Genomic DNA, 18,575 nt, shown 5'->3' with positions numbered 1-18,575 from the left:
CGCTGCCTGCAGTAGATAGAATCTTAGCACGGAACATTCATGTGCTGTCACAATGGGGCTGGCTGGAGGGTGTGGTCAAAGTAGGCGGAGTTATGCAGATTCAAAACGCGTCGTGCACAGCTTGAACAAACACTCACACACAGACAGACAGACAGACAGACACACACACTCTCCGTCTCTCACACACAGACACACATACACAGCAGAACTGTCATTGACAGCAGAACTGTCATTGAGAAGGCCTCCCTCCAGAGTTTCTGAAAATGTCCTCCCTGCGGCAATCTTTTGCTCTGTCTCCACAATGGGTATTGGTGGTAGGCCTTGGTGCGGCCCACGGGGCGCAGCGGCTTCGGTATCGCTTCTCGGCCTTTTGGCTAAGATCAAGTGTAGTATCTGTTCTTATCAGTTTAATATCTGATACGTCCCCTATTTGGGGACCATATATTAAATGGATTTTTGGAACAGGGAGATGGAAGAAGAGCTTGCTCTGTCCACTCCACGCATTGACCCGTTATTGCAGTATCTCCGGGACCAGTGCACTCCTTCTCTGATCCAGTTTCTAAAAACAGATTGAATTGAAATCAGCGCGAGTTGTCTTTTAACCCTTTATGGGAATTGATTTCAGGGTCAAAGAAGCACTTTTCTCAGGCCAAGTGTAGCATTTTGTTTGATTTCTCCTGGCCAATTGCAACATTTTCTGCGCCTTGCCTGGCCTTGCTTTCACCTATGTCTGTCAAACATTGCATTGCATTCAATATGCAATCAATCAATCAATCAATCAATCAATCAATTTGTCTTTACTGGTTGCTGCAACAGGTGTGTTAAGATTTAGGCCTTTCTTACAGTGTTGCAAATATACTGTGTCGGCTACCAAACTAGGCCCCTGCTGTCTGTCAGCACTTGCTATTTAAATTGAAGCATTCAATGAGTAGTTCTGCCATACATACTGCATTTCTGACCGCAGGAATTCTTTTTTGAAACATTGTCTCCCTCTTGTGGACCACCGGTTTTTCAATGCGTTGTATTATATGCATTTTTAAAAGAAAAAAAGTAAGTAAAAATGGTGCCTGTGCTGATCTTGAATAGGCTTGTCTTGTCCATCTACACCTGTGTGTGTGTGAGCATTCTAATGCTTTTCACCAACCAGGTGCGCTGCCTGCAGTAGATAGAATCTTAGCACGGAACATTCATGTGCTGTCACAATGGGGCTGGCTGGAGGGTGTGGTCAAAGTAGGCGGAGTTATGCAGATTCAAAACGCGTCGTGCACAGCTTGAACAAACACTCACACACAGACAGACAGACAGACAGACACACACACTCTCCGTCTCTCACACACAGACACACATACACAGCAGAACTGTCATTGACAGCAGAACTGTCATTGAGAAGGCCTCCCTCCAGAGTTTCTGAAAATGTCCTCCCTGCGGCAATCTTTTGCTCTGTCTCCACAATGGGTATTGGTGGTAGGCCTTGGTGCGGCCCACGGGGCGCAGCGGCTTCGGTATCGCTTCTCGGCCTTTTGGCTAAGATCAAGTGTAGTATCTGTTCTTATCAGTTTAATATCTGATACGTCCCCTATTTGGGGACCATATATTAAATGGATTTTTGGAACAGGGAGATGGAAGAAGAGCTTGCTCTGTCCACTCCACGCATTGACCCGTTATTGCAGTATCTCCGGGACCAGTGCACTCCTTCTCTGATCCAGTTTCTAAAAACAGATTGAATTGAAATCAGCGCGAGTTGTCTTTTAACCCTTTATGGGAATTGATTTCAGGGTCAAAGAAGCACTTTTCTCAGGCCAAGTGTAGCATTTTGTTTGATTTCTCCTGGCCAATTGCAACATTTTCTGCGCCTTGCCTGGCCTTGCTTTCACCTATGTCTGTCAAACATTGCATTGCATTCAATATGCAATCAATCAATCAATCAATCAATCAATCAATCAATTTGTCTTTACTGGTTGCTGCAACAGGTGTGTTAAGATTTAGGCCTTTCTTACAGTGTTGCAAATATACTGTGTCGGCTACCAAACTAGGCCCCTGCTGTCTGTCAGCACTTGCTATTTAAATTGAAGCATTCAATGAGTAGTTCTGCCATACATACTGCATTTCTGACCGCAGGAATTCTTTTTTGAAACATTGTCTCCCTCTTGTGGACCACCGGTTTTTCAATGCGTTGTATTATATGCATTTTTAAAAGAAAAAAAGTAAGTAAAAATGGTGCCTGTGCTGATCTTGAATAGGCTTGTCTTGTCCATCTACACCTGTGTGTGTGTGTGTGAGCATTCTAATGCTTTTCACCAACCAGGTGCGCTGCCCGCAGTAGATGATAGAATCTTAGCACGGAACATTCATGTGCTGTCACAATGGGGCTGGCTGGAGGGTGTGGTCAAAGTAGGCGGAGTTATGCAGATTCAAAACGCGTCTTGCACAGCTTGAACAAACACTCACACACAGACAGACAGACAGACAGACACACACACTCTCCGTCTCTCACACACAGACACACATACACAGCAGAACTGTCATTGACAGCAGAACTGTCATTGAGAAGGCCTCCAGAGTTTCTGAAAATGTCCTCCCTGCGGCGGCAATCTTTTGCTCTGTCTCCACAATGGGTATTGGTGGTGGGCCTTGGTGCGGCCCACGGGGCACAGCGGGTTCAGTATCGCTTCTCGGCCTTTTGGCTGCGATCATTTTGGTTGCAGCTGAATTTGGTGCGAGTTATCTGGAGGAATCCAGGCCTTTTTGCAAAGGATTTTGCGTCATCTGTGGTTTATACCGACAGTTATTTGGAAGCATGAATTTCGTCAGGAACACCATCCGAATTGGAGTGGACGCAAGGAGTTCTGAGAGGAATACCGTGAAGTTTGTCGTGCAGGATCTTCTGGAAGGTAAAGCTGGGGCAAGGCGAGGGGATTTCTACAGCGTCAATGAGTTTCCTAGGCAAGGGACTTATGATGTGACTTTTGTAGAAGAAAATGTCTGCCTTGATGTGTTTGAATGGCTGCGGAGTCATTCTAAAGATCCCTTCTTGGAAGGAATAGAGTTTGAGCCTTTGTTTGGGCTGCAAGAGAAAACTGTGTGGGTAACTGTGTATAACCCTTTTACGGACCCAGCTTTACTGGAGGGCTTCCTTTCGCGGTATTGCGAATATGTACGGAAAGGAGAGAGGCAGGTGAACTGTCTGGGGATTTTCAACTGTAAGTATAAGTTTCGTGTGAAACTTAAGAAGGACCCCGAGAGTGTGGGAGGCTTCAGGCATCCTCCGGCGAACTTCTCCGTGGCGGGACATAGGGGTTTCCTGTCTTATGCAGGGCAGCCCATGTTTTGCAGGAAGTGCTTTTCCTTTGGCCATGTGCAGGCTACATGTAAAAAAGGGCAGTGTTGCCGCAATTGTGGAAGGGAGGGACATGTGGCGGGCGAGTGCCCGAGACCCAAGTCCTGTGATATGTGTGGTAGCGAAGATCACATGTTCAAGGATTGTCCGAGGGCTATGCCCAGGAAATCGGATAAAGAATGGAAGGAGGAGGAGGAAAGGAGGAGGATGGCGGAACGGATGAAGCGTGAGACTGCCAGAGTGGAGAGGGAGGAGAGGAGGCGGAGGGAATATCTTGCCTCTCAGGCTCCTGATGACGTTCTCCTGGCACCTGCTGGATATAAGAAGAATTTGGAGAAGGAGCTTAGAAGGGAATTGAAGAAAGTGGAAAAAGGCTTTGAAGGGGCGGTAGGAGGGGAGCGCCCGGACATGTTGCAGCTTCGGGACGCTGAAGATGTTGCGGAATGTATGGAAACTGTGGAAAGTTCTGAACATCTCTCAGACCCGGAGGTTATTGAAGAGTTTTGGTCGGATGATGGTGGAGGGAGTGAAAAGTGTCACAGGGAGGGTGGTGGGGAAAGTGACGAAGAAAAAGAAGGTGTGGCACCTCAGAGGAAAGCAGGTGTCAAGAAGCCAAGGTGGAGTGAGAGTGGAGAGGCCAGTGGGTCGGAAACTAGCCACTCACTGCAGACGGTGGAGGACGATGGTGGGGGGACTGTTTAAAATTGTCTGGAATTATGCATAAGTTTTTTTTCCTCTGTCTTTAGAGCTTTGACTTAAGTCAAAGGCTTTCTGTTTTTGTATAGTGCTTGGACCTTTTTAAGTATGGTTTTCACTATAATCTCTCAAAATGTGAGAGTATTTAAAAATAGGTGCAGAAGGGCTGCAATTTTTGATTTTTTAGCTATGAAAAATGCATCAATTTTTTGTTTGCAAGAGTGTGGGGTGGTGGATGGTGTGAAAGGGGATGAATGGCCTTATGGGGCATCTGTATGGTCGGGGAGTGCATGTAATAAGAATGATGGTGTGGGATTTTTGGTAAAGGGGCGGGAGGTTGTTTTGAATGATTATGTGGTTATTGAGGTGGGTAGGTGTATATTAGCAAATTTTGTGTATAGAAATGTTAAATTTTGCGTTATTAATGTTTATGCACCGGTGGATAAGAATGAGCGGAAAAATTTATTTGAAAAAATTAAGTTTTTTGTGCCGGGGAGAATGCCTGTGGTGATTGTGGGTGATATGAATTGTGATGTGGGGAAAGCGAATGTGGATGTGTCTGGAAAGGTTTTATTAGATTTGGTTGGTGATTTTGGGTTGAGAGATATGCAGCGTTTGTGTAAGGTGAATCCTTTGTTGAATACCTTTTTTTCTGAGAGTGGAAAAATACAATCTAGATTGGATTATTGTTTTGTTTCCAAAAATATGGCTTCTATTAGTTATAAGCAGGAGAGTGTTTTGTTTTCAGATCATGTGTGTGTGTCATGTGAAGTGGATATAGATGTAAATGGGGTGTTTGGTAGGGGCTTATGGAAATTAAATAGTAGCTTGTTGGAGAATGTGGAAGTGAGAAAGATGTATGCAAGACAATATAAAGAGTGGTGTAAGGGTAAGAGTGGTTTTCGGGATGTGTGTGATTGGTGGGATTGGGTCAAAAAACAGACCAAATTTTTCTTTAAAGATTTAGGTTATAAGGTTGCTGCAATTAAGAGAGAAAAATTTGAAGCTTTAAATGCGCGTTTAAATTTTTTATATAAATTGAGGGAAGGAGGAGTGGTGGTGGAGGAGGAGATTTTGTTGGTTAAAAAGGAAATTCATGAATTTTTGATGGAGAGGGGAAGGAGTATTGTTTTTAGGTCTAAGGTTGATAGATTGGAGCATGATGAGAAATGCTCACGTTTTTTTTTCAAGAAGGTTTTTGGGGAGAAACAAAGTATGAATGTGCTGTGTGGGGCTGATGGGAGGGAAGTATGTGGGGAGGATATGTGTGAGGAAGTAGCAAAGTTTTATGAGGATCTGTATGCGGTGAAGTGGAGGGATGGAAATTTGGAAAATGAAGTGTTGAGTGTGCTAGAGAATAAGTTGAGTGAGGTAGAGAAAGGGAGTGTGATGAGTGAGTTGACTGATGATGAGGTATGGAAGGTGATGAATAGTATGGCGTTAAATAAAACGCCGGGGGAAGATGGTCTTCCGGTAGAGTTTTATCGAGTGATGTGGGAGGTGATTGGTAAGGATTTTGTGGAAGTTTGTAAATATATGTGGGCAAATGTGAAGGTAGCTGAGAGTATGCGTGCGGGAATGGTTGTGTTAATACCAAAGAAAGGTGATCTGAGAAATATAAAGAATTGGAGACCGATAACGTTATTAAACTGCGATTATAAGATCTATGCAAAAATAATGGCAAATAGAATGCGTGATGTGATAGGGAGTGTGATTGGGGATGAACAGTGTTGTGCGGTGCCTGGAAGACGTATACATGAGTGTGTGTGCATGTTGAGGGATTGTTTGTGGGATTGTAAGAGTCGCAAGAGAGGCGTGTTTTTGTTAAGTTTAGATTTTGAAAAAGCGTATGATAGGTTGTCGCATAGTTTTTTGTTTAGAGTGTTGTTAAAAATGGGTTTTCCGGCTGAGTTTGTTGGGAGAGTGAGAAGTCTATATAAGAATATTTATAGCTGTGTTTTGATGAATGGTTCTGTTGGGAGGAGAGTGAATGTTTTTTCGGGTGTGCGTCAGGGGTGCCCTTTGTCCCCTGTGGCTTTTATTTGTGCTATTGAGCCATTGCTGTGTATGTTGAGAAAGGATAAGGTGATTCGGGGTGTACAAGTGCCGGGTGGAGGGGGTAGGGAATGGAAGGTTAGTGGCTATATGGATGACGTGTGTGTATTATGTGATTCGGAATGTTCAGTGGGGCGGGTAAAATTGTTAGTGTCTATTTTTTGTGGTGCGTCTGCTTTTAAAGTTAATTGGGAGAAGAGTGAATGTAAGAGTTTTGGGGGAGGATCTTTGAGTAAGGATGTTGGTGTGAATGAAGTAAAAGGGCCTATCAAGGTATTGGGTGTAAAGTTTTCTGAGAGTCTGGATGGGAAGGAATGTTGGGATGATGCGAAAGAGAAAGTTGAAAGGAAGTTGTGTTTTTGGAGGTTGAGAAACCTTACCTTTTTTGGGAAAATTTTGATTATAAAGAGTGTGGTGCTGCCTATTTTTTTGTATATCGCTCTGGTTTTTCCACCAGGGCATATGTGTCTGAGGGGGTTAAATAGGGTATTGTTTGTTTTTTTATGGAATTCTAGAATGGAGAGGGCTAAGAGAGAAACTTTGATGAAGCATTTGGAGAAAGGTGGTTTAAATTTTCCTAACCTTGAAGTGTTTTTTGGTGTAAATAGCGTGGTGTATGTGTTGAGGATGATTAGGGCGGATGGAAAATATTCATGTATGTGTAGATATTTGTTTGGGGTTTATTTGTTTCGTTTAAAGTGGTGGGAGAGAGATTTGCGGTGTCCGGTGGCTTTTGAAGTGCCTGTATGGTATGTGTGGGTTTATAAATTCTTGGTGAAGTATGAGCTGTGTGATGTGGATATTAGGTTGTTGAGTAATAAGAAGGCTGTGTATAGGATGATTGGGTGTAGAGAGATGGAGTGTGGAATAAATATGGTTAGAGGGTCGGATGTACAGGAGGTGTGGAAGAGGGTACGAATGGATGGTATGACAAACAGACAGAGTGAGATTGTGTGGCAGTCATTGCATGGAGTGTTACCTGTTAGAGAATTTCAAAGGAACCGTGGTTTGGTGAGAAGTGAGATGTGTCCAAGAGAGGGTTGTGGTGGAAGTGAGAGTGTGATACATGTTTTTTGGAATTGTAAGTATGCTAGGAATGTGATTGCAAGAATGGGGCCTTTATGTAAAGAATTGGGTGGTGTGAGTCTGTTAACTTTTGAGGTGTTCATGTTTGGTTTGGGAATGTGTGATGGGGAGAGAGGAAGAGTGTTGTGGTTAATGCTTGCGTGTATAAAGGAAGTGTTATGGGATGTAAGGAATGTGTATGTTTTCAAGAGAAAAGCTATTTTAGTTAAGGATTGTGTGAAGGTGATTTTGGGGAAATTGTATGTTTGTTATTTGTGGGAGGTGAAGAAGAGAGGAGAGCTTGATGCTGAGGGCATTTGGAAGGTAAAGAAGTGGAGATATTTTGTTAATACTTCTTGATTGTTTTTTCCTGTTGTGTAAATATGTATTTTGAAAAAAGAAAGAAAATTTTTCCGATGATGATGGGAACGGCTTTTTGTGTTTGAATTTTGACACAGCTGTTTGGGTATGTTTCTTCGGTTATGGTTTTCTAGACCGTGAAATTCCCCATCTGAGGGAAAAAAAAAAAAAAAAATAAAAAAAAAAAAAAAAAAATCTGTTCTTATCAGTTTAATATCTGATACGTCCCCTATTTGGGGACCATATATTAAATGGATTTTTGGAACAGGGAGATGGAAGAAGAGCTTGCTCTGTCCACTCCACGCATTGACCCGTTATTGCAGTATCTCCGGGACCAGTGCACTCCTTCTCTGATCCAGTTTCTAAAAACAGATTGAATTGAAATCAGCGCGAGTTGTCTTTTAACCCTTTATGGGAATTGATTTCAGGGTCAAAGAAGCACTTTTCTCAGGCCAAGTGTAGCATTTTGTTTGATTTCTCCTGGCCAATTGCAACATTTTCTGCGCCTTGCCTGGCCTTGCTTTCACCTATGTCTGTCAAACATTGCATTGCATTCAATATGCAATCAATCAATCAATCAATCAATCAATCAATCAATTTGTCTTTACTGGTTGCTGCAACAGGTGTGTTAAGATTTAGGCCTTTCTTACAGTGTTGCAAATATACTGTGTCGGCTACCAAACTAGGCCCCTGCTGTCTGTCAGCACTTGCTATTTAAATTGAAGCATTCAATGAGTAGTTCTGCCATACATACTGCATTTCTGACCGCAGGAATTCTTTTTTGAAACATTGTCTCCCTCTTGTGGACCACCGGTTTTTCAATGCGTTGTATTATATGCATTTTTAAAAGAAAAAAAGTAAGTAAAAATGGTGCCTGTGCTGATCTTGAATAGGCTTGTCTTGTCCATCTACACCTGTGTGTGTGTGAGCATTCTAATGCTTTTCACCAACCAGGTGCGCTGCCTGCAGTAGATAGAATCTTAGCACGGAACATTCATGTGCTGTCACAATGGGGCTGGCTGGAGGGTGTGGTCAAAGTAGGCGGAGTTATGCAGATTCAAAACGCGTCGTGCACAGCTTGAACAAACACTCACACACAGACAGACAGACAGACACACACACTCTCCGTCTCTCACACACAGACACACATACACAGCAGAACTGTCATTGACAGCAGAACTGTCATTGAGAAGGCCTCCCTCCAGAGTTTCTGAAAATGTCCTCCCTGCGGCAATCTTTTGCTCTGTCTCCACAATGGGTATTGGTGGTAGGCCTTGGTGCGGCCCACGGGGCGCAGCGGCTTCGGTATCGCTTCTCGGCCTTTTGGCTAAGATCAAGTGTAGTATCTGTTCTTATCAGTTTAATATCTGATACGTCCCCTATTTGGGGACCATATATTAAATGGATTTTTGGAACAGGGAGATGGAAGAAGAGCTTGCTCTGTCCACTCCACGCATTGACCCGTTATTGCAGTATCTCCGGGACCAGTGCACTCCTTCTCTGATCCAGTTTCTAAAAACAGATTGAATTGAAATCAGCGCGAGTTGTCTTTTAACCCTTTATGGGAATTGATTTCAGGGTCAAAGAAGCACTTTTCTCAGGCCAAGTGTAGCATTTTGTTTGATTTCTCCTGGCCAATTGCAACATTTTCTGCGCCTTGCCTGGCCTTGCTTTCACCTATGTCTGTCAAACATTGCATTGCATTCAATATGCAATCAATCAATCAATCAATCAATCAATCAATCAATTTGTCTTTACTGGTTGCTGCAACAGGTGTGTTAAGATTTAGGCCTTTCTTACAGTGTTGCAAATATACTGTGTCGGCTACCAAACTAGGCCCCTGCTGTCTGTCAGCACTTGCTATTTAAATTGAAGCATTCAATGAGTAGTTCTGCCATACATACTGCATTTCTGACCGCAGGAATTCTTTTTTGAAACATTGTCTCCCTCTTGTGGACCACCGGTTTTTCAATGCGTTGTATTATATGCATTTTTAAAAGAAAAAAAGTAAGTAAAAATGGTGCCTGTGCTGATCTTGAATAGGCTTGTCTTGTCCATCTACACCTGTGTGTGTGTGAGCATTCTAATGCTTTTCACCAACCAGGTGCGCTGCCTGCAGTAGATAGAATCTTAGCACGGAACATTCATGTGCTGTCACAATGGGGCTGGCTGGAGGGTGTGGTCAAAGTAGGCGGAGTTATGCAGATTCAAAACGCGTCGTGCACAGCTTGAACAAACACTCACACACAGACAGACAGACAGACAGACACACACACTCTCCGTCTCTCACACACAGACACACATACACAGCAGAACTGTCATTGACAGCAGAACTGTCATTGAGAAGGCCTCCCTCCAGAGTTTCTGAAAATGTCCTCCCTGCGGCAATCTTTTGCTCTGTCTCCACAATGGGTATTGGTGGTAGGCCTTGGTGCGGCCCACGGGGCGCAGCGGCTTCGGTATCGCTTCTCGGCCTTTTGGCTAAGATCAAGTGTAGTATCTGTTCTTATCAGTTTAATATCTGATACGTCCCCTATTTGGGGACCATATATTAAATGGATTTTTGGAACAGGGAGATGGAAGAAGAGCTTGCTCTGTCCACTCCACGCATTGACCCGTTATTGCAGTATCTCCGGGACCAGTGCACTCCTTCTCTGATCCAGTTTCTAAAAACAGATTGAATTGAAATCAGCGCGAGTTGTCTTTTAACCCTTTATGGGAATTGATTTCAGGGTCAAAGAAGCACTTTTCTCAGGCCAAGTGTAGCATTTTGTTTGATTTCTCCTGGCCAATTGCAACATTTTCTGCGCCTTGCCTGGCCTTGCTTTCACCTATGTCTGTCAAACATTGCATTGCATTCAATATGCAATCAATCAATCAATCAATCAATCAATCAATCAATTTGTCTTTACTGGTTGCTGCAACAGGTGTGTTAAGATTTAGGCCTTTCTTACAGTGTTGCAAATATACTGTGTCGGCTACCAAACTAGGCCCCTGCTGTCTGTCAGCACTTGCTATTTAAATTGAAGCATTCAATGAGTAGTTCTGCCATACATACTGCATTTCTGACCGCAGGAATTCTTTTTTGAAACATTGTCTCCCTCTTGTGGACCACCGGTTTTTCAATGCGTTGTATTATATGCATTTTTAAAAGAAAAAAAGTAAGTAAAAATGGTGCCTGTGCTGATCTTGAATAGGCTTGTCTTGTCCATCTACACCTGTGTGTGTGTGAGCATTCTAATGCTTTTCACCAACCAGGTGCGCTGCCTGCAGTAGATAGAATCTTAGCACGGAACATTCATGTGCTGTCACAATGGGGCTGGCTGGAGGGTGTGGTCAAAGTAGGCGGAGTTATGCAGATTCAAAACGCGTCGTGCACAGCTTGAACAAACACTCACACACAGACAGACAGACAGACAGACACACACACTCTCCGTCTCTCACACACAGACACACATACACAGCAGAACTGTCATTGACAGCAGAACTGTCATTGAGAAGGCCTCCCTCCAGAGTTTCTGAAAATGTCCTCCCTGCGGCAATCTTTTGCTCTGTCTCCACAATGGGTATTGGTGGTAGGCCTTGGTGCGGCCCACGGGGCGCAGCGGCTTCGGTATCGCTTCTCGGCCTTTTGGCTAAGATCAAGTGTAGTATCTGTTCTTATCAGTTTAATATCTGATACGTCCCCTATTTGGGGACCATATATTAAATGGATTTTTGGAACAGGGAGATGGAAGAAGAGCTTGCTCTGTCCACTCCACGCATTGACCCGTTATTGCAGTATCTCCGGGACCAGTGCACTCCTTCTCTGATCCAGTTTCTAAAAACAGATTGAATTGAAATCAGCGCGAGTTGTCTTTTAACCCTTTATGGGAATTGATTTCAGGGTCAAAGAAGCACTTTTCTCAGGCCAAGTGTAGCATTTTGTTTGATTTCTCCTGGCCAATTGCAACATTTTCTGCGCCTTGCCTGGCCTTGCTTTCACCTATGTCTGTCAAACATTGCATTGCATTCAATATGCAATCAATCAATCAATCAATCAATCAATCAATTTGTCTTTACTGGTTGCTGCAACAGGTGTGTTAAGATTTAGGCCTTTCTTACAGTGTTGCAAATATACTGTGTCGGCTACCAAACTAGGCCCCTGCTGTCTGTCAGCACTTGCTATTTAAATTGAAGCATTCAATGAGTAGTTCTGCCATACATACTGCATTTCTGACCGCAGGAATTCTTTTTTGAAACATTGTCTCCCTCTTGTGGACCACCGGTTTTTCAATGCGTTGTATTATATGCATTTTTAAAAGAAAAAAAGTAAGTAAAAATGGTGCCTGTGCTGATCTTGAATAGGCTTGTCTTGTCCATCTACACCTGTGTGTGTGTGAGCATTCTAATGCTTTTCACCAACCAGGTGCGCTGCCTGCAGTAGATAGAATCTTAGCACGGAACATTCATGTGCTGTCACAATGGGGCTGGCTGGAGGGTGTGGTCAAAGTAGGCGGAGTTATGCAGATTCAAAACGCGTCGTGCACAGCTTGAACAAACACTCACACACAGACAGACAGACAGACAGACACACACACTCTCCGTCTCTCACACACAGACACACATACACAGCAGAACTGTCATTGACAGCAGAACTGTCATTGAGAAGGCCTCCCTCCAGAGTTTCTGAAAATGTCCTCCCTGCGGCAATCTTTTGCTCTGTCTCCACAATGGGTATTGGTGGTAGGCCTTGGTGCGGCCCACGGGGCGCAGCGGCTTCGGTATCGCTTCTCGGCCTTTTGGCTAAGATCAAGTGTAGTATCTGTTCTTATCAGTTTAATATCTGATACGTCCCCTATTTGGGGACCATATATTAAATGGATTTTTGGAACAGGGAGATGGAAGAAGAGCTTGCTCTGTCCACTCCACGCATTGACCCGTTATTGCAGTATCTCCGGGACCAGTGCACTCCTTCTCTGATCCAGTTTCTAAAAACAGATTGAATTGAAATCAGCGCGAGTTGTCTTTTAACCCTTTATGGGAATTGATTTCAGGGTCAAAGAAGCACTTTTCTCAGGCCAAGTGTAGCATTTTGTTTGATTTCTCCTGGCCAATTGCAACATTTTCTGCGCCTTGCCTGGCCTTGCTTTCACCTATGTCTGTCAAACATTGCATTGCATTCAATATGCAATCAATCAATCAATCAATCAATCAATCAATCAATTTGTCTTTACTGGTTGCTGCAACAGGTGTGTTAAGATTTAGGCCTTTCTTACAGTGTTGCAAATATACTGTGTCGGCTACCAAACTAGGCCCCTGCTGTCTGTCAGCACTTGCTATTTAAATTGAAGCATTCAATGAGTAGTTCTGCCATACATACTGCATTTCTGACCGCAGGAATTCTTTTTTGAAACATTGTCTCCCTCTTGTGGACCACCGGTTTTTCAATGCGTTGTATTATATGCATTTTTAAAAGAAAAAAAGTAAGTAAAAATGGTGCCTGTGCTGATCTTGAATAGGCTTGTCTTGTCCATCTACACCTGTGTGTGTGTGAGCATTCTAATGCTTTTCACCAACCAGGTGCGCTGCCTGCAGTAGATAGAATCTTAGCACGGAACATTCATGTGCTGTCACAATGGGGCTGGCTGGAGGGTGTGGTCAAAGTAGGCGGAGTTATGCAGATTCAAAACGCGTCGTGCACAGCTTGAACAAACACTCACACACAGACAGACAGACAGACAGACACACACACTCTCCGTCTCTCACACACAGACACACATACACAGCAGAACTGTCATTGACAGCAGAACTGTCATTGAGAAGGCCTCCCTCCAGAGTTTCTGAAAATGTCCTCCCTGCGGCAATCTTTTGCTCTGTCTCCACAATGGGTATTGGTGGTAGGCCTTGGTGCGGCCCACGGGGCGCAGCGGCTTCGGTATCGCTTCTCGGCCTTTTGGCTAAGATCTGTAGTGGATCTTGTCAATTGGCTAAGGTGATCCGGGGGAATCTCATACACTCGGCCTTTTGGACTTTGGTCTAATTGTTGCTATTGGGTGCAGAGTAAACCTGGGATTGCCTTTTCTTCCTGGAAATCGTGTCCGTGGTCCGTGGAGTGGTGGTCGTTGGACGTTGGAGAGCGGAATTTGGGAGGAACTGCGATCGGTGTTCTTTTTTTCCTTTGGCATCTGAAAAAGGAGAGAAAAATCATGGAGGAAAGGAGGGAAAACCAGGAGAGCAATCCGAATGACTATTTTTCGGAGCATTATGCGTTGAAGGATACCATCAGGTTTGTGGTAAGCCCTGGTTATCGGCAGGTGAAAGACTCACAATATATTTTTGAGGTGGTGTGCAAGCTCTTGAAGATAGAGAAAGAGCAGCTATTTTGTTTTCAAACTTTTTTTACACGAGGAATGTATGATGTTACACTACGTAGCACCTCGCAATGTGAAAATGCCTTCGCTCTCTATGGAGTTAATAGAGGGAAGGAGGAACTGGAGGGAGTGACGGTGATCCCCTCTTTCCAGTTAACATTGAAATTGCTGACTATTCATGTATTTAATCCGTTTGTTTCAGACTCTGATATAGAAAATTTCCTTGGTAGATATTGCGATAAGATTATCCCAAGGAAGCGTGTGGAAACAAGTTTCGGAGTTTGGAATGGAAAACGAGTGTTCTTGGTGCAATTTAAGAGAGACTCGAACGAGGAAGGTGGCGTGTGTAGACCGCCGCAACAAGTCTACATTAGTCATAGTCGCGGTTACTTGTATTTTCAAGGGATGCCGAGTTATTGTCGCAGGTGCAAGAAATATGGACATAGGGATGAACAATGTAAACAATGTCATAATTGCACCGGAGCTCCTCATCAAGCAAGTGAGTGCCCAAAAAATAAAAGGGACGAAGAAAGAATGGACACATCATCAGAAGAAAAACAGCAAGAGGCTAATGATGATGTGGAAGTAGGAATAGCTACAGAGGAGAGGAAAGAAAAAGAGGAAAGTGTAAATAGAGAAGAGGAGGAGACAGAAAAGAAGAAAAAAGAGGAGAAGAAAGGAGAGGAGGAAAAGGTGATGGAAGCAAAGAAGAAGAAAGAGGAAAGGTCTAGAAAATCACACGAAGAAGAGATGAGGAAGATGGAAGAAAGGAAAAAGAAGAGGGAGCAAGAGGAACAAAAGAAGAAAGAAGAGCTGGAGAAAGAAGAACTGAAGAAAGAAGAACTGAAGAAAGAAGAACTGAAGAAAGAAGAACTGAAGAAAGAGGAACTGAAGAAAGAAGGAAAGAAAACTGAAGGAGTTAAAGGAGCCATATTAATGGGGTTGGGGCAAATGGTTCAAAAACGTCCTCCGTCCAGTAAAGGAAGTAATGTAGGGGGTGTAGGTGGGGAGGAGGAGGGAGAAAAAAGTGATTTTCCCACATTGGTAGAACCCACCCCTTCTAGTTCCCTATCACAAAGTCTTCCATGCGCGCAGGAGCGAATGGACTGCTCGGGGAAATCCTTAAAAAGAAGTGGGGAAAGAAGCATTGGAAGTGAAGTAGTCCCATGTGGTGGAAAAGTGAAGGCAGTAGATGCAACGGAAGTGTTGGGGATTATTTCATCCTCAGAAGCGTCGGATTCGGAGATTGAGTTACCTTCTCCAGAGGTAGAAAATGAGGGCGGGGGGATTTGCCCTAAAATTAATGAGGATAAATGATCCGCTCATTGTCCCTGAATGTTCAGGGGTTTAATGACTTATATAAGAGAACTGCTTTTTATGATTCTTTAAACAATGAAAATGTTGATTTTATTTTTCTACAGGAATGCAATTTAGTGAAAAAATTAAGTTATCAGTATCTACGAGGAATATGGAAGGGTAATTTATGTTTTTCTGGTGGGAATGAGTCAAAAAGTGATGGGGTTGGCTTTTTGTGTTCAAAAGAGTGGGAAATTGTAAGTCATGAGGAAATATACCCTGGGCGGATTTTAAGAGTGGATGTGGAGAAAGATGGAAGGAGAGTGAGGTGTTTTAATGTGTATGCAAATGCAGAGAAAGCCCTGAGACTACATCTGTTTGAATTATTGCTGTTGTTTTTACCTGGAGTAGATCCAACAATTTTAGGTGGAGATTTTAATTGCCACTTGAAAAATGTAAAAGATGGTTCAGCTTCATGCCTTAGAAATATTTTAACAGCTTTTAATCTTAAAGATGCATGGGTTTTAGATGGGCAAAAAAAGGAACATGAAATCACTTGGGTTGGGAGAGGTTTTTCTTCCAGAATAGACTATTTTTTTATATCACAGTCTCTAACATGTTCAGCTTTTAAAACGCACATGACACCTTTCTCTGATCACAGAATAATAGAATGCACAATAGTAATGGAGTTAGATGAGGAAAAAAGACCTTCGCACTGGAAATTAAATGTATCACTTTTGCAAGATGAGGCGGTTATGGAAGGTTTTAAAAAAGTATATGCAAAACTAAAGTGCAGAAAACATAGTTTTAAGTCTATTTTTAAATGGTGGGATTTTGCAAAGGAGAAGATAAAGGAGTTTTTTATAAAAGAAGGGAAAAAGAAAGCTGCTGTAAAGCGTCGTTTTTATAGTGATCTTAATGCTAATCTCCAATGTTTTTTTCACCTCATGAATAATGGATGCAATATGGAGGAGGAAATTAGGGTAACGAAGGAGAAGATCCAAAAATGCCTGAAAGAAAAGGGTAAGGAAATTATTTTTAATTCACGTGTTAAAGTTTTAGATGAGGATGAGAAATGTACAAAATTCTTTTTTAAAAAAATTTGTGATAAAAAGGATTTTATGAAAATTTTGGAAGGGGAAAGAAGTCTGGAAGGTAAGAAGAGAAAAGCGAAAGAGTTTTATGATAACTTATTTTCGGTTAAAGACACGGATGTTTCACTAAAAGAACATTTTTTGGAAGGTTTGGAGAGGTTTTTTGATACAGACGATAAGTCGTGGTTAATAGAGAATTTTACTAAAGAAGAAGTTTTTAATACAATTAATTCATTACAAAATGGCAAAACACCTGGGGCAGATGGATTACCGATTGAGTTTTATAAGTTTTTATGGGAGATTATAGGCAATGATTTTTATGAAGTCATTTTGGAAGCAGAGACATCTTTTAGTGTCCCAGAGTCTTGGTGGGAGGGTCTGATTGTTTTACTTTTTAAGAAAGGCAATAAGGAAGAAATAAAGAACTGGAGACCAATTACTCTTCTAAATGCAGACTACAAAATATATGCAAAGTTATTGGCAAATAGGCTGAAGAAGGTGATCAGTTCAGTAATAGATGTGGATCAGACATGTGCGGTACCAAATCGAAGAATTAGTGACTCGTTGATTTTAATCAGGGATATTTTATGGGATGTTTCAGACAGAAAACAGAAACTTGCATTGATAACATTAGACTTTGAGAAAGCATACGATAGAGTTGCGCATGATTTTTTATTCTCAGTTTTAGATAAAATGGGATGCCCCGATGTTTTTAGTAAACGTATTAAATCTTTGTACAGATCATGTTTTAGTAAAATATCTATTAATGGTTTTTTATCTGAGGGAGTGAAAATAAATTGTGGTGTGAAACAGGGGTGCCCCTTATCCCCTATCTTATTTATTTGTGCAATAGAGCCACTTTTAGCAGCTTTTAGAAGGGATAAAGTGATTAATGGGTTTTTTATTCCTGGGAGTTGCAATGAACAAGTAAAAGTGGTAGCATATATGGACGATGTGACGGTGTTGGTGAAGGATACGAGAAGTATGAACAGAGCTATAAGAACGGTGGAGTGGTTTGGAGGAGCATCTGGTTTTAAAATTAATATGGAAAAATCTGGTATTTTTACTGTTGGTGATTATAACCTAGATTCTGAGTGTAAACTAGCAAAACTTAACGAAGTCAAAATTTTAGGTATTTATTTCTCGGGATCAGGTGGTAATGTGAAAAATTGGGAGTCTTTGTTGGAAAGAGTTAGGAAAAAGATATGTTTTTGGCAGCTGAGAGACTTAACCATGGAAGGGAAGATTTTAATTATAAAGCAGGTTTTACTCCCAATGTTTTTATATGTGGCAACAATTTTTATTCCTCCAAATAACATGATGAAGAAAGTTATTAAAGTATGTTTTAATTTTTTGTGGAAATCCAAGATGGAGAGAGTAAAGAGGGAGGAGTTGTATAAGCCAAAGAAAAAAGGGGGAAAAGGGTTTCCCGATATTAGATCTTTTTTATACGCAAAATATATGGCTAACTGTGTAAGCACTTTAATAGGGCCAGATTCGAAGCTGAAACAATTTTCTATATATAATTTGGGTTTTTATATTAGAAATTATAAATGGTTGGAGATGGTTTTAAATCGGCCCTATAGGTTTTTACCCCCAGAAAATTACATTGTTTTAGAGAAAATTTTAAGAGATTTTAAATTAAAGGCAGTTGATTTAAATGTTCTTATGTGCCATAAGAAAATCCTGAAAATACTAGAAGACAGAATAGGTACTAGTCCCGTGGAACGTTTTTCGTGGAAAATTGTGAATGAGATCTGGATCAATGTAAATTATAGCTTGTTATCTAATGAGCACAAGGATCTACTGTGGTGTATTGTGAAAGATTGTCTGCCAACCCGTGAGTTCCAATACAGGAGGGGATTGGTAAGATCTGAAGTTTGTCCAAGGTCCAGGTGTGGTGATAGTGAAACACCCATGCACGTTTTCTGGAATTGCAAGTTTGCACAAGCAGTATGGCGGAATATGTGTAATCTGGTGAAGGCTGTAAGTACTGTAAATTTTCTAGATTTTAATAGAATATTTTATGGAATGGGCATAAAAGAAGAGGATTTTAAAAAAGTATGGGTAATTATAACGTGTGTGAAAATGGCATTGTGGAAAGCAAGAAACATTCTGATGTTTAAACATAATGAGATAACAGTTAGCCAGTGTATTAAATTATGTCTAAGTTATTTGTATTTATATTTTTGGAGAGATAAAGTGTCGCTTGGTATGGAGAAAGCAAGTGAAATATGGAAACAGTCTGAATGGAATGTACTTACTGCGTAATCAATGTATTGATATAATTTTATATCATACCATGTCATATATAAATTT

General features: G+C 41.9%; 6 non-coding genes and 1 pseudogene across 6 annotated transcripts; all 7 read left to right on the top strand.

The window, feature by feature from the left end:
* Positions 1–354: 354 nt before the first annotated feature.
* On the top strand, positions 355–545 carry LOC143770876 (U2 spliceosomal RNA). Its single transcript, XR_013214783.1, has one exon. It is a non-coding gene; the product is annotated as a U2 spliceosomal RNA (small nuclear RNA).
* A 959-nt stretch (positions 546–1,504) lies between these two features.
* LOC143770864 (U2 spliceosomal RNA) lies at positions 1,505–1,695 on the top strand. Its single transcript, XR_013214772.1, has one exon. It is a non-coding gene; the product is annotated as a U2 spliceosomal RNA (small nuclear RNA).
* A 5,940-nt stretch (positions 1,696–7,635) lies between these two features.
* Positions 7,636–7,861, top strand: LOC143770673 (U2 spliceosomal RNA; annotated as a pseudogene).
* Positions 7,862–8,820: 959 nt separating this feature from the next.
* On the top strand, positions 8,821–9,011 carry LOC143770852 (U2 spliceosomal RNA). Its single transcript, XR_013214761.1, has one exon. It is a non-coding gene; the product is annotated as a U2 spliceosomal RNA (small nuclear RNA).
* Positions 9,012–9,974: 963 nt separating this feature from the next.
* On the top strand, positions 9,975–10,165 carry LOC143770841 (U2 spliceosomal RNA). Its single transcript, XR_013214752.1, has one exon. It is a non-coding gene; the product is annotated as a U2 spliceosomal RNA (small nuclear RNA).
* Positions 10,166–11,128: 963 nt separating this feature from the next.
* LOC143770829 (U2 spliceosomal RNA) lies at positions 11,129–11,319 on the top strand. The gene has a single exon (XR_013214744.1). It is a non-coding gene; the product is annotated as a U2 spliceosomal RNA (small nuclear RNA).
* Positions 11,320–12,278: 959 nt separating this feature from the next.
* On the top strand, positions 12,279–12,469 carry LOC143770818 (U2 spliceosomal RNA). The gene has a single exon (XR_013214743.1). It is a non-coding gene; the product is annotated as a U2 spliceosomal RNA (small nuclear RNA).
* Positions 12,470–18,575: the final 6,106 nt, after the last annotated feature.

This window comes from Ranitomeya variabilis, chromosome 4 (genome assembly GCF_051348905.1).
Source record: "Ranitomeya variabilis isolate aRanVar5 chromosome 4, aRanVar5.hap1, whole genome shotgun sequence".
Taxonomy (NCBI): domain Eukaryota; kingdom Metazoa; phylum Chordata; class Amphibia; order Anura; family Dendrobatidae; genus Ranitomeya; species Ranitomeya variabilis.
This window is presented reverse-complemented; position numbering and strand designations above follow the sequence as displayed.